Source organism: Simochromis diagramma, unplaced genomic scaffold, assembly GCF_900408965.1.
Source record: "Simochromis diagramma unplaced genomic scaffold, fSimDia1.1 OVJJ01000302.1, whole genome shotgun sequence".
Classification (NCBI taxonomy): domain Eukaryota; kingdom Metazoa; phylum Chordata; class Actinopteri; order Cichliformes; family Cichlidae; genus Simochromis; species Simochromis diagramma.
This window is the reverse complement of record NW_024386792.1, coordinates 7512228-7527671: the sequence shown is the minus strand read 5'-3', so window position 1 is coordinate 7527671 and position 15444 is coordinate 7512228.

Here is a 15444-nt window from a genome sequence, read left to right as displayed (position 1 = left end):
AAGTGTGGCAAGTCCATCTGGTGACAAAGACCATGCATAACTCAAAGCTCAAAGAACATAACCGCTACCCTCAAGATGAGGAGGATTTCTCAGCTGCTATTTCCAGGGTCATAAATAAATTTTTATTTTACGCTCAAGTGAAGCATATTATTTATTAAATCAAATCTAATTTTCATTTTTATTGGTTCATTCTTGCTCTTTCAAGATACCACACTGTTACACATATTGCATTTTGAGTTCTGGGCTCTCAGCTGAATATGAAAACAGTCTGTCATTGTTCTCCATCATTGTATTTATTTTTAATGTTTTATCAAACTGCTTTATACGTTTTCCTGCATAACATTTATAATTTAGTGGTTCATTGATTGAATGTTTAATTTGAAACTAGTATTCCATCTCATTATTTTCATTTAAGACTGTCTGTTGTAATTTTGATAAACAGAAGACAGTTATGATTCATCATTCCCAATAATAGAAATGCCCAAACTGTTTAAAAACACTGATCAATAACATAATAATAATTTGAAAAGATTGATTAAGTAATGGGCCAGCTCCAAGATGATAATAACTGCCCCTGGTTACTCATGGATGTGGGAAATTATACCATATACCTAGCTTGTGTTACCTGATTTCTAGTTTATTGTAATACATTACAAACTCTAATAAACATTGTCGTTGTTTTTTGTTTGTTTGTTTGTTTATTTTGCCACTGTGGTGTGGTGGTTAACACATGTTAGTGTGAAAGATCCCCAGTTTGAGACAAGATCTCAGGTCACCAGCTAGGGGACTCCTATAGTGCTGGTCCCAAGCCTGGATAAATGGAAGTGTTGCATTTGGTGTAAAATCAGTGCCAAATCTGCGCATTTTATGCAATACTATCATCATATTTTTAAAATAACTGAAGCCATATTATTCATTAGATATTTGTGGACTTTCTTCTTACACTTAATGTTGAGCCACAAAGCATAATCTACAGTATCCACTATTCAGAGCACGCCTGCGATGATTTTCAGTGACATTTAGCATTCAGAGACCATCTCTCCCTCTCTCTCTTTCTCTCTGACAGAGGTGACAAAGTCTTCAAGATATGAAAATCTCACACCTTTCTTCAAAACAAGCTACCCTGGCAGGCCTTAGATGACCAGTGATAGTAAAGGAGGCAGTTGAGTGGACAGTGACAGTTATAAAATTCAGAGTATGGTTCTTACTGGTTACTGAGTTTAGCACATGCCACTAGGGATGGGTACCGGTGTCCGGTGCCATGGTGGCACCGGTTCTGACATAAACGGTAGTAACCAGACCGAAAAGCAGCGCACATTTCGGTGCTTTATTTCGGTGCTTTTTTTCCCCTGAGCTGTGATACACTTCTAGCCAATAATTTTACGTTTCCGAGGATAGTAGGCGGGTCCAGGTACGTGCGTTCTTTTAGAGCAGAGCTACAGATTAAAAATGCCCAAGGCGAAGCGGTCAAAGTCTGGCTGTACTTCACAGCAAAATATGCAAACTCAGCAGCCTGCAACAAGTGCTTTAAGCTGATACTGTGATACTGTCAAAGGAGGTAACACCTCAAATCCGATGAAACACCTGGCGACGCATAGCGTTTTTTTTTTTAAAAAAAGCCCAGAAATGCGCCGTATGATAGCTTGCTGCGAGACCTCACACCGAGCACATCTACTGTGCGTGGGTTGCCTGTTATCTGACCCGGAGTTAGCAATATCCCCCAAAAACCCCGAAGAGGAGAGTCCTGGCCCCTAGCCCTGCCAGTGTAGCAGAAATGATGAGGATGATGATGCAGCAGCAGCCGTTCTTCTCTGCGTGAGTAGCTTAATGTTGTTCATGTGTAATTTACGTTGAGTAGGCTAACCACGTTATTACATTAATGCAGGTAAGGTGAACTAGCAAACATCATCATAGCTACATGCGGCTGTCTTCTTGTTTGATGGCAGATACTCCCTTCACCCTGGCCAAAAAGGCTAAAATGACCAAAGAAAAAGTGGAAAACAGCTAAACATGAGAGGTTTTGGGCAAAGTTTGTGTTTTTTCCATTGATTAAGCACTGCTTCCAGCCAAGAGTGATGCCATATATGCCCCATAGCTGCAGAAAAGGCTAACATTGTTATCTTTTTACAAAAAACCAGCTGAACATGAGAGGTTTTTGGACCAATTTTGTGTTCTCCATTCTTTAAGCACCGGTTTGAGCACCGTTTGAGCACCGGCACCGTTTCAAAAGTACCGATTTGGCACCGGTATCGGATAAAACCTAAACGATACCCATCCCTACATGCCACCATATCACATTAATCCAGGCTTTTTCTTCCAGCTGATTTAAGATTTTACTGATTACTTTCGTGAGACATATGATAGTTTGAAATGTTGTTCCAAAGTCAAAGATTAAAGCTAAAGATGCTCGGGCTCTCTTCCACAGCGTCTTTGTCCTGTTTTGCTCCCCTTACCTTCAACCGGCTGCCCCTCCCTGAGCCAGGCTGTGCTGGAGATTTCTTCCTGTGAAAAGGGAGTTTTTTTCCTTCCCACTGTCATCAAAGCGCTTGCTTATAGGAGGTCATCTGATTTGGGGGGTTTTCACTCTGTCTTCCCTGTAAGGGTCTTTACCTCTCAATATAAAAGTGCCTTGAGGCAACTATTTGGTGCTATATAAGTAAAACTGAATTGAACTGAATTTTCTATATTATTGCTTAGCTTTGAAATGAGCTTCTTGTTTTATTATTGTCATGTTTTTATTGCTATTTTATTTGTATCACTTTTATTACTTTTAAATGGCATATTTGATATTAATATTTCACATTATATGAGTACTGGGAACTAAATACAGCATTTTTTGCTTTTTATTGCTGTTGTTATTTTCTTAAAGTTCGTGCCGTTTGTGCTGTTGAAAGTTATCCTTTTATTTCACAGCTACAGGCTGGTTTAGAAGGCATGGAAGTGTTTGATCTGCTTTCAGAACAGGTGTAACCTGTCTTCTCTGGAGGACTTTTGTGAGACGAATGATAACCAAGCATGTGAGTTGTTGCACACTAATGATATGTTTGGACACTTTTTCAGTTTGTTGGTTTCAGAAAGTTTTTTTTTCAGAGGTTTGTGAGAGAGGATTTCAGATGCTCTTTGAAGGTACTGCATGCACCTTGAGTGAGGAATACTGATTTAGTACTCTTTTGAGAACCAGGGTTTTTACTGAGGAACAAAGGTCTATTGACAGACACTGGAAGATGTAGGATCTTGGATTCCTGGAGCTGGAACCATAGGGACTAGAATCAGGATATCTCATCCTTCATTGAGCTGATTCAAATCAATGTTTGTGACTCTTATGTGAAGAAGGACTAAATGGCTGGTGTATTCCTATAAGAATCAATGCACACGCACATAATCTAAATTAAATGTGACTTGTTGCGAACCTTTAATTACTTATTGATTCAAATCAGTAATTAATAGCACTTTCCTCCTTAAAGCTACTATCCATTTAATCCAAGCCAACCTATCAAAACCTTATGTAAGATTTACATTAGTTGTTTAAACTAAATAAGCAATACCTGTTGAGCCTTTACACAACAGCAAAAGTGCTTAACAGTCTGTATCTCAGGAGAGATCATCAGCCAATACAGCCAAACAACAGAGTGAAGCTTAACCCATATTTTAGTGAACCACTTTTTTCTGAAACTGCAGCAAAATAGATGTCCTTTTTGTGTGATTATTCTGTAAATTTTGCATTATAGAAACCTAAATGTATGAGTTAAAACAGTGTCAGTATGAATACCTTATAGGTTAAAAAGCTACACACAATAAAATAGCAGCTGTAATGATATTTGCCTGGTATTTCATGAGATTTTGGAAATCTGACTACCTGCTGATACTTCCCTTTCTTATCAGTTGTGCAAACTAGCTGGAGTAGAAATAGTCTGCCATACCAGTTACCTCTTGTGATACATCTATGTAATCCAGTACAACCTTTCTGATGACTACAATGTTCACATTTTGTGTTGTTAATTGTACATTTTTAACACATTGTTTAACATTTTTAACATATTAATTAAATATGATAAATTTTAACAGTGTAATAGTTTATTATAATATTATCAGTATACTATAAGTCCAGTGCAATACCACCATAAGACAAGTAGTCAGCTGTGGGTGTAGGGTTGTATAGCAACTCACCTCACTGGAGACTGGGGACTGATAAGCTGTCTCAGGTCCCCTGTCTGATAATAGGCCAGAGCTCAAGTAATGATAGGTAACATTTGTCATGGCTCAAGTACTGGACTGCAGATACTAAAACATAAATATTTCCATCCGTATTGCAACTGTCTAAAAAGAGATTTTCTTGCAAACAAAGCAGTTGCACAGCGAATAGGGAAATGAGTTTGGATTTGGAAGGGTACAGGCACTCTAGTAATAAACAAACCATTCAAAAAAGCAAATTCCTACCATGGCACAGTATTAATTTGGACTGTGGGAAACTATCGTCTTCCAAATAAACTCAAAATGTGCAGGCTGATGAGACAGCATTCTACCTGGGCATGAATCCCACTTGATTCTTGAGTGGCCAGACTCCTGCTGAATGTCACTAAGCTGCTCTCATTTCCATCTTTCCAGCCTTACTTTCATAGCTCATATGTAAAGGCAATAATGATTTCAGAAAGGAAATAAATAAAAGCTGCAGACACAAAGGGGTGCCCAGATAACTCATTAGATACTCAGAAACAGTTTTTAGTTGATTTCAGGGTTCTGTCTGCTGCATGCTTATTTTTGCTGGTGTAATATTTCGGGAGGGTACATATAAAAATAGCCTTGCAATGTAGTCGGCATAACATTGTAGATTTCTAGCTTTCTTATCTGAAAGTCACAGAGAGCATTATTTAAGCAGCACAATGAGGAATATTTAAAAAAAAAAAAAAAGCTTTAAGATATCGAGAAGCAAATGAAGTCCAGAAACAGAGAAACTGAGTGCACCTCTACATTGCCTTCATACTTTAAAATCTTCCTAGCATTCATGTTTTAATGTTAGTAATTAGCTCAATTATGTTTCAATGACAATTATGGCTGCATAACTGCAGAACCTCACTATTACTTTGGAGGTTTGTTTTTGTTTGTTCCATGTATAAAAGTGTGAAACTTTAGTTTTAGATGATCTCAACTTTTAAAAGGTTTTATAGAAAAAAAGCAGGTTATATAAGAAGCAATACGGATGGCAGCTCAGTGTCTTATCTGGAAACATAGTAACAGCTTTGGTCGGAGTGCAGAAACTGTTTGCCATGGATTTGCTGGAAAATATCACAACAATTTCCGCTCTACCAACGTTGGATCCTGTCATTGCTGCAGAATGAGAGCACTGAGTGAAGTTTGCTTGTATTTCTTTTCTGGCAGTTGCATTGCCAAACAAATGGCACACGGCCTCAGTTTACAATGTAGATATAGTTGAAGCAGTGGGTGTAGAAAGTGGAGCGTGAGAATTTTTGATTCTGGTTCTAATTTTGATATAATCTGATCAAAAAATAAGCATTTGTGTGGTAGGCTTCCATTTCTAATGCTATTGTTTTTCCATCCCACTATAATCGGACCACCTGCTTTCAAGGAGCCTATCCCTGAAATAGTGTAATGAGAGGGGTCCACCCTGGACAGGATGTTAGCGTTTAACAGGGCTAACGCATAGAGACAGAAACTATTCATGTTTATATCCACAGCTTTAGCTAACATGCATTTCTGACATGCAGGCACACAGAAAACATGCCAGACTATAATTTAACCAAAACAAGTGGTGTATCTTTAAATACAGTCAGTTCGCATTTTCCTTCTCATACTTTCCTAAGAGGAATGGGTCTTTAAGAATATGTTTCTGGTAATTAGTTGCCCCTGCCTTGATAGTATTGCCTTAATGACTGCTTGCTTTCACTGAGTCCATTAGATTAATTTCAGTTTGTGGGACGGTATTGAAGCCTGCTGGACATGGCAGCACCTGCAGTTTATGCAGTCATGGCCATGCCTTTCCCTTTCCATGTGCTTTAAAGCACGAGGAAATAATCTGATCTAGCTCTAGCATGTAAGCAAAGAGAGCAGTATTACCTAAATCCTCTAATCTTGACTTGTTAAGATAAAACACTATAGCCACTCACAGATAAAATAAATGTTTTGATTAACGTGTAGTATTGTTGCACTCTAAGATCGAGATGGGGTAAAGGGAAACCTTAGAGACTTTGATAAGGACCAAGATCCCAAAGCTTGTCAGACTCCCACAGTTAAGTCCATAGTCCATAAAATTCTTTGTGGAGGAGATTCTAGGAGAAACACCAGCGTCATACCAGTGACAAGGTGTTGGGGAGCAACAAAGCTGATCCAGGACGTCTCCAGCTCATAATTGGGAGGATTTGAAGGCGGAGCTACTAAGACCTCAGCTCCAATTAACAAAATGCAAAAGTTTTGTGGAGTTCATGTCTCATTTTGTTGAAGCTGCTTTGGCAGATCTGTCTCTGTCATAACAGCTGGACTCACTATAGATTTGTGATTTTTATCTGGCAAACTGTTATGTGTACAGAATTACACATAACAGTTAGAAAAAGAATTAGAGGAGCCGTTTGCATTTGTTGAGCACTTTACAAACAGGACATTTTTTTCAACTGTTTCTCACAAGACCCATCTGACTATATGGTCTTGATCTCAGTCCATAATATTTCCTGCAGGACTTTGAGGAAGAGGCCCAAATAGAAGACTCTGCTCCATTTGGCTATAGCAAGTGAGAGGGTTCAATACTGGCTGCATTGTGTTGTGTTTAATAATAAAATTAACATTTAAATGCTTTAAGCTTAAAAAATTGATATTTGAGCTGACATTGAATAAAGTAGTTTTTGCCTCTTGCTGAGGGATGTGTTTACCCTCACAAAAATATAGCAAATGGAAAATCCTCATAACAGCATAGTGACTTTTTTCCCTTATGAATGTTTTCCACACAGGCTCGGCAAACAAGAATTCCCTTTCTGCTGTCTCCAAGGAACCCTTCCAAAATAATCAATGTGCTTTACTCACATGTGTAGTTCTCGTACCTTTCATACAATGCAGGAAAAAAACAGCATAAACGATAATTATATTTTATTAGCAATATATTTCCACTTTGAAAGGGCCTTTAAGCTACAAAGTTCCACTAATAATAATCGCCAACTTCTAATTGAATTGCTGTCAGAAGTCTCAAGCGTGCGTTGCAAGTTAGTGGCACATGGATCCATCGCACTACAGCAAAAAGTCATTATCTGCCAGAGAAATGAAAGCGAAAGACAAATTGAAAATAACCTATTAAATTAAATTCCCCAAAAGAGATAAGATATAAAGATGCATTACTAAAACCAAATGTGCAACACAAAATTAGTGCCCTATGAGAATATTGAACACTCTTTGCCATGGAAGCTGAGGGAATAAATGACCAACAGGAAATTTAGATATTACACACAAGCCTGCACCATTGTATTTTATGTTTCCCTCTGATACCTCTTCTTGATTATCTTGAAGAAAAGAAAACAGAATAAAAAAAACATTTGTTATGGTTTGGTAGAAATAATGCCGTAAGGCCACATTGACCTTGAATATAGAACCAGAAGCTCAAGGTTCCTTTATTATTTCTAATCAGATACAAAATGAGAGTCTAATAAGGTTTTGTATAAAGAGTTCAGGTAACAGTTAAATTATCCAAGTGTATTTTCTGTTTTTACATTTCTAACAGGAATTTAAAGACATATAGCTTCCTGATATGAGGGGCTTTTAACTTCATAGAATCTCAGTTCTGGACGTTGTTTTCATAAACTCCATCTGAATTTGTGCATTTATGTTCATTTGTTATAACATCTGCTGCCTTCTTTCCAATGTCAATTTTGTAAAGCACACTTTTCATCTCAGTGAAGACAACATCATTTTAATTTATTTCTATTACTTCCCCTCATTAAAGGCACAGAGAAGGCCTGTGATCAAACTGATGCAGCATCTATACAAGGATGGATTCTGACAGCTTTCCATTCTTCTCATGTTGTGTTGTAGATGAGAATCAAGCTTGAGGCACTGACAGAGTCTTGTGGCCAGAGCCAGTTAGATGAAGAGATGACGTACAGATTTGTTTTTTTCTTTAAATTGTAACTACAGTCTTTCTGAAATGTTTAGACAGATATCCATGTGCTCTCCCTTCTCAAAACCGATTCCTTCGAAGTAACAAAACACACAGCAATTGTATTGTATATTTACATTTATGATCATGTCTTACAGATCATCAAACTGACAATGTTGAGGCATGCTCCTGGCAAATGTGGACCAGGGGATCACTGAGCTCCTGGACAGTCTGAGGTGCAACCTGGCAGTGTCGAATGGATGAAAAGATAATGTGTTTTACTGAATTTCGGTTAGATGAGCATGGGGGCCAGTTAATGGTATCATTTACCAGAACATGCAGGAACTGCTTGCAAACTCTCACAACACGAGGCCAGGCATTGTCGTGCAACAGGAACACAGGACCCACTGCACTAGCGCAGGGTCTCATAACGGGTCCAAGGATTTCATGCTGATACCAAATGGTAGTCAGGGTGCTGTTGCCTAGTCTGTAGAGGTCTGTGCGCCCCTCCATGGATATGCTTCCCCAGACCTTCACTGACCTGCCACCAAATTGACCATGATGAATGATGTTACAGGGAGCATCAAGTTCTACATGGCTTCTCTAGACCCTTGTACCTCTGTCACATGTGCTTAGGGTGAACCTGCCGTCATCTGTGAAAAACACTGCCAGTTCTTCTATTCTATATCACATCCCAATTAGGCTCCATGGTGCCAGGCAGGGAGCACAAGGCCTGCTAGAGGAAGCTGGGCCCTCATTAAGTCTGTTTCTGTTTCTTTAGTTGGAAACAGTTGCACTAGCTCCAGCTGGAGGTCATTTTGTAACACTCTGGCAGTGCTCATCCTGTTCCATCCTTGCACAGAGGAGCAGATACCAGCTCTGCTGATGGGCTAAGAACCTTATAAGGCCCTGTCTAACTCTCCTAGAGTAACTACCTGTCTCCTGGAATCTCCTCCATGCTTTTCAGACTATGCTGGGACACACAGCAAACATTCTGGCAATCCTGGAGGTTGCACTCCCTCGCCAGCAGTGACACTGACCCTAATCAAATGCATAACTATTGAAAAAAAAAACAGTCAGAAAAGATAAGGAGGGAAAAGATTTCACTGTCAGCCATGACAGATACAAAAAGTATGTTTGGCCACTTTTTATTTGTTTTTGGGGAGGGGTTCTTTGTTTTTTCTGTTTGTTTTTTCTGAGGCAAACCTACAGTGGGGCAAAAAAAAGTATTTAGTCAGCCACCGATTGTGCAAGTTCCCCCACTTAAAATGATGACAGAGGTCAGTAATTTGCACCAGAGGTACACTTCAACTGTGAGAGACAGAATGTGAAAAAAAAATAAATCCATGAATCCACATGGTAGGATTTGTAAAGAATTTATTCGTAAATTAGGGTGGAAAATAAGTATTTGGTCACCTCAAACAAGGAAAATCTCTGGCTCTCACAGACCTGTAACGTCTTCTGTAAGAAGCTTTTCTGTCCCCCACTCGTTACCTGTATGAATGGCACCTGTTTGAACTCATCATCTATATAAAAGACACCTGTCCACAGCCTCAAACAGTCAGACTCCAAACTCCGCCATGGCCAAGACCAAAGAGCTTTCGAAGGACACCAGGAAAAGTATTGTAGACCCGCACCAGACTGGGACGAGTGAATCTACAATAGGCAAGCAGCTTGGTGTGAAAAAATCAAGTGTGGGAGCAATCATCAGAAAATGGAAGACATACAAGACCACTGATAATCTCCCTCGATCTGGGGCTCCACGCAAGATCTCATCCCGTGGGGTCAAAATGATCATGAGAACGGCGAGCAAAGATCCCAGAACCACACGGGGGGACCTGGTGAATGACCTGCAGAGAGCTGGGACCAAAGTAACAAAGGTCACCATCAGTAACACACTACAACGGCAGGGAATCAAATCCTGCAGTGCCAGACGTGTTCCGCTGCTGAAGCCAGTGCATGTCCAGGCCCGTCTGAAGTTTGCCAGAGAGCACATGGATGATACAGCAGAGGATTGGGAGAATGTCATGTGGTCAGATGAAACCAAAGTAGAACTTTTTGGTATAAACTCAACTCGTCGTGTTTGGAGGAAGAAGAATACTGAGTTGCATCCCAAGAACACCATACCTACTGTGAAGCATGGGGGTGGAAACATCATGCTATGGGGCTGTTTTTCTGCCAAGGGGACAGGACGACTGATCCGTGTTAAGGACAGAATGAATGGGGCCATGTATCGTAAGATTTTGAGCCAAAACCTCCTTCCATCAGTGAGAACTTTGAAGATGAAACGAGGCTGGGTCTTCCAACATGACAATGATCCAAAACACACCGCCCGGGCAACAAAGGAGTGGCTTCGTAAGAAGCATTTGAAAGTCCTGGACTGGCCTAGCCAGTCTCCAGACCTCAACCCCATAGAAAATCTGTGGCGGGAGGTGAAAGTCTGTGTTGCTCGGCGACAGCCCCAAAACATCACTGCTCTCGAGAAGATCTGCATGGAGGAATGGGCCAAAATACCAGCTACTGTGTGTGCAAACCTGGTAAAGACCTATAGTAAACGTTTGACCTCTGTTATTGCCAACAAAGGTTATGTTACAAAGTATTGAGTTGTATTTTTGTTATTGACCAAATACTTATTTTCCACCCTGATTTACGAATAAATTCTTTACAAATCCTACCATGTGGATTCATGGATTTTTTTTTTCACATTCTGTCTCTCACAGTTGAAGTGTACCTCTGGTGCAAATTACTGACCTCTGTCATCATTTTAGGTGGGGGAACTTGCACAATCGGTGGCTGACTAAATACATTTTTGCCCCACTGTATTTGTCCCTCCATTTCTTTGTACATTTCCTTTTCACATGTCAGGTTACAGCTAGATTACAGCGCAGGGTTTCACAGGTTTGCTATTATGATGTACCTACAGCGTGAATTAAACACAAAAGTCTAAATTCCCTTTTAGCAGGAAATTACTTCTTGGCTGTCTGAACTCCAGCTACCCTTGTGTCTTTTTCTTGTATGGAGGAGGGAAGTAGGACAGCAGGTTATGTGCTTAGTCAGACAACACTGTGTGCTTTTGAGCACAGATAAAGGTTTTGTAACAAAAGTCAGGGTTTTTTTGATGGTAGTTTTAAAATTGAGTCTTGTGTTTAGAGTTTTCAGTGGGTGGAAGGTTTAAAGAAAAGTGTTAGCAACTGTAAAAATGTGCAAAAAATTTAATTTTCCGAAGAGAAGAATTACTTTGAGATTAAAATGCAAGAGAAGATTTATGCTGCATCATAAAAGGAACAGGGCAGGTAATCCAAAGGTAGCATAATAAAAGAAAAGAAAAGAAAAGCATAATGGACTGTTCCACCCAAAGAACAATAAATGATCTTGTATCAGAGCTATAACAATACAATGAATTGTATGAATTTTTAGAATAAGTAATGCACAAAAAAGAATGTGCTAAAATGTCAGTGTTCCCCTTTATTTTGACGATTTTGCAGTGATTAAAACATTTTGCTTTTTTACTCATGTTGCAGTGCTGACAGCACTGAGCAGCTCCTTCAGTGGCTGCGGCACCCACGATGTGGGACAGAGAGATTTTGCAGGTCTTTCCTCCCCACTGCTGTCAGACTGTACAACAAAGACTTTTGCAGCTGATTAAACACACACAAACCCACACATGTGCAATAACACTAAGTGCAATACTCTTTTCTGACAAAGTTGTATTTTTACTCAGTTGTATATAGAATTTGTATTCTATTTTTATCCTATTGTATATTTTGTTCTATTTTATTCTACTGTATATAGTATTTTATTTTATTCTATTCTATTCTGTACAGTTGTGTACTGTATATTAATCGTATTGTATTCTAATTTTTGCTATGTAAGTTTTGCACTGTCCACTTCCTGCTGTGACAAAACAAATTTCCCATGTGTGGGACTAATAAAGGTTATCTTATCTTATCTTAGTCTTGTTGGCTCAATTTACAGCCTGTGAATGTTTTGGACTTTCAAAGTAGGATCACCTTTAAGCATCTCTTTTTAACTGTGTCGTTATCCAGCTTTATCCACCAATAAGCAATTCATAGCTTCTCTCCACACATCCTGTTAACTTCTGTTGGCTTCCGAAACTCAACCGGCTGTAGGTACATTGGGACACTTAAAATTTCATCAAATATTTTTATTTAGAAATGAGAAAAAAAGAAAGAATATTTGTCATTTCATTGTGACGCACACCATGCAAGTGATTCAATATTTTACAACAATATTTTAATATTCAAACAGCATTTTTTTTTTTTGACATGGGGCCAATTTCATGGCACCTTGAGGGGAAAACATGTTTTTATTGTCACTGAATGGACTCTTCTTGTCATTTTCTGTAAAGCTTGGGGACAAATAGCTGACAGGATGAAAACCTGAGAAGATCTTTGATCCTTTTACAGGCAAGCAGAGTGTGTTGGAGGAAGGCAGGGTGTCTTTTTTCTGTAACTGAATGAAATTATTAAACCTGACTCACAGGCATGTAGAGGAAATCTATTTAAACATGTAAAGATTAGACTGATATCAGTGCACATTTTGATTGAGAATAAAATATGTAATAAAATAAACTGTTTGCTACCTTTCTGCACTATGGTGTAGGGAGCACAAAGTAGGAACTTATAGTGTGGGGTTCAAGTCAAAGAAGGTTTGTACTTCTGCGCTGTGAGGAGTCATGTACAGCAGGGGTTCACAGTATATCCTGAGATGAGTCTTACTTGTGCTGCAATGTCTTAGTTTTATCTTGCAAGTTCTCTTTAGTGTCTGCTGCATTCTGCAAATGCCCGCACACCCTGCTGTCAAGCCAGATCCTATAAATATGTAATGGTCTCTCTGAAAGACACTAAAGAAACACTAAAGCATATTTCATGCCAAACGTGCAGTAGTTATACGTGGTCATTTTGTAATGCTGGACTGCTCAAGTTAAATTAAATCAAATCAACCTATTGTAGAACACATACATTTTGTGAAGCAGCCTGTATGTATAGGCAGTTATGGCAATGAAGCTAAAGCAGTTTTCATTTCTGTGACTGTCAGCAGCAGAAATATCACATATTTCACCCAAATTCTGATTCTAAAACTACAGCCCACGATCAAGAACATTACTAATTAATCCCATTTAGTGCTGAGGTTTTGTGGTTAGTCCTTTTTGAGACATATGCACAGCTTGTGAATATTATCCTGTGGTGTGATTTACATGTATTCAACTCACTGCCTAAAGATTTTCTTCTCCTCAGTGGAACAAAACACTCCTCCTTTTATAATGACAACATTAATCCACTAGTTGGTAAAAATTCATGACATTCACCCTTTCAAGGCAACATCCAGGGAGGAAGTAAAGTCCATATTTGGAACCTTCCTGTGTGATAACAGGCAGACAGTTTGTGCTTTTTTTCTGTCAGTATGAAATCTCTGAGATGAAAGAGCTGAAACAGAATAGCTTGTCAGATAGCTGGCACGCTGGCAAAACCAACAACAAAGAATAGCTTCACTGAGTATGTGACTGCTCAACAGCATTTTCTTGTAGGTACTCAGAAAAAGTGTTTCAGAATAATGCATGAACTACTTGAGGATCAGGGAAGGGACCCCTCCTGTTACCTCTCACTGAATTAGCCGTAGTAAGTCTTCACATCAAGCCCAATTCAGCTGCCTTAAGAAACAGGTTTGTTGCAAAGTGTGGAAAATGTCTGTCATGAAGCTATAAATGTCTAGGTATAATGTACTGTGCAATAGTCTTGAGCTACCGCTTGTCAGTTTATATTTTACTTCCAAGGAGCTAGACGTTCTTTTCTTTTCGAACACTGGCTACTTTTTCACTCATTTTTAATCCAGACCTTGTAGCCGACCATTTTCAGAAAAATGTTTTTGCTTGTTATTCCATTTGACACTGACTACTACTACTGACCTTTAAGTATAATAAAGCACTTAACCAAGCAATTTTAAGCTGTATCTTTAGGCTTTGTTGCTAGCAGCCTATCACAAGAAACACAGAATTTGTTTCCATTTCTTTAGTCTACATTTCAGCCAGTTGTTAAGTGATGATTGTCAAAATTAAATGATTTAAAGTACCATCAGATTTTAATCTACTTGGAAAGTGTCTCCTTGGCTGCAGCTTTATTTTCCAGCACGACAATGATCCCAAACACACTGCAAATGCAGTAAAAGCTTTCCTAAGTAGAAAAAAGCACAATGACACACTATCGATCATGGATTGGCCTCCTCAGAGCCCAAAACTCAGCATTATTGAGGCAGTGTGGGATTATTTTGACAGAGAATAGAACAAAAGGCAGCTAACATCATTACAGCGAGCAATGATGTATGATTAAGTTCTAATGCTGTTAAATAAATCTGATATTTGTTTCTATGCATCTTGCCACCGTTTTGGTTAGGTTCCTCTTGTAAAAGAGATCTTGGATCTCAAAGGGACTAACCTGGGTGAATAAAGATTAGATAAAATAAAAATAATTAAAAAAAACATCCTTTTGAATGTTCTTCGGACTGAAAACAATTCCCCAAAACTACTTGAAGAAATTACAAGAAATCTTGCCTAAAAGTTTCAGGCTATAAGGTCGTCATAACAAACATTGACTTTCAAGCTCATTAGAACTGAACAAACTCAACCCAGTACCATGGCAAAGCATGTAATAGACAAGCTGGTCCACTGTGTAGAAATAATATATTTAAAGCCAACAGGTTGCTACTGACCAAAGAAGGTATGAAATATATTACATATATTAATATTTACATTTCTTATTTCACACTAACTCTTCCCATTTTGAACTGTGTGATGAGGAATAACTATAGTCACACCATGCATGTGTGCTTCTAGCTCAAAAAGGTTTTTATCTTAAGTATTCTGGATTTTGGCAACATTATTTATATTGTTTCCTCATTTGATTCCACTGCTTGAATCTGACTATTACAGTAATTTTTTTAAAAAGATCAGTAAGAAATTATTACAATGAGTGTATTGCAAGGAAAGGCAATGACTGATAAGTCAGTGAAGCAGAGTGCTTACTTTGTACAGAAGATATGTTGTTCCAAATTGTGGTAACATCCTAGTTATTTCCTTTTCAGTGCAACTGACCACACCACTGACATGCACAGTTCTCTTCAAAAGAAAGAAAAAAGAGAGAAATGGAAAGAAATGTGTGTGCAGGAGACTGGGAACATCATGTATTCCTCTACAGAATAATATAGAAGGATGATGACACGGTTGAATACTTTGAAAAGACGTGCATGGGCAGCTCAAAGTCTTTCTTTATTTATTATTAACAAAACCAAGTCACTTAAATTCAAAAATCTTCAGGTATTTACAAACAGAATCACAA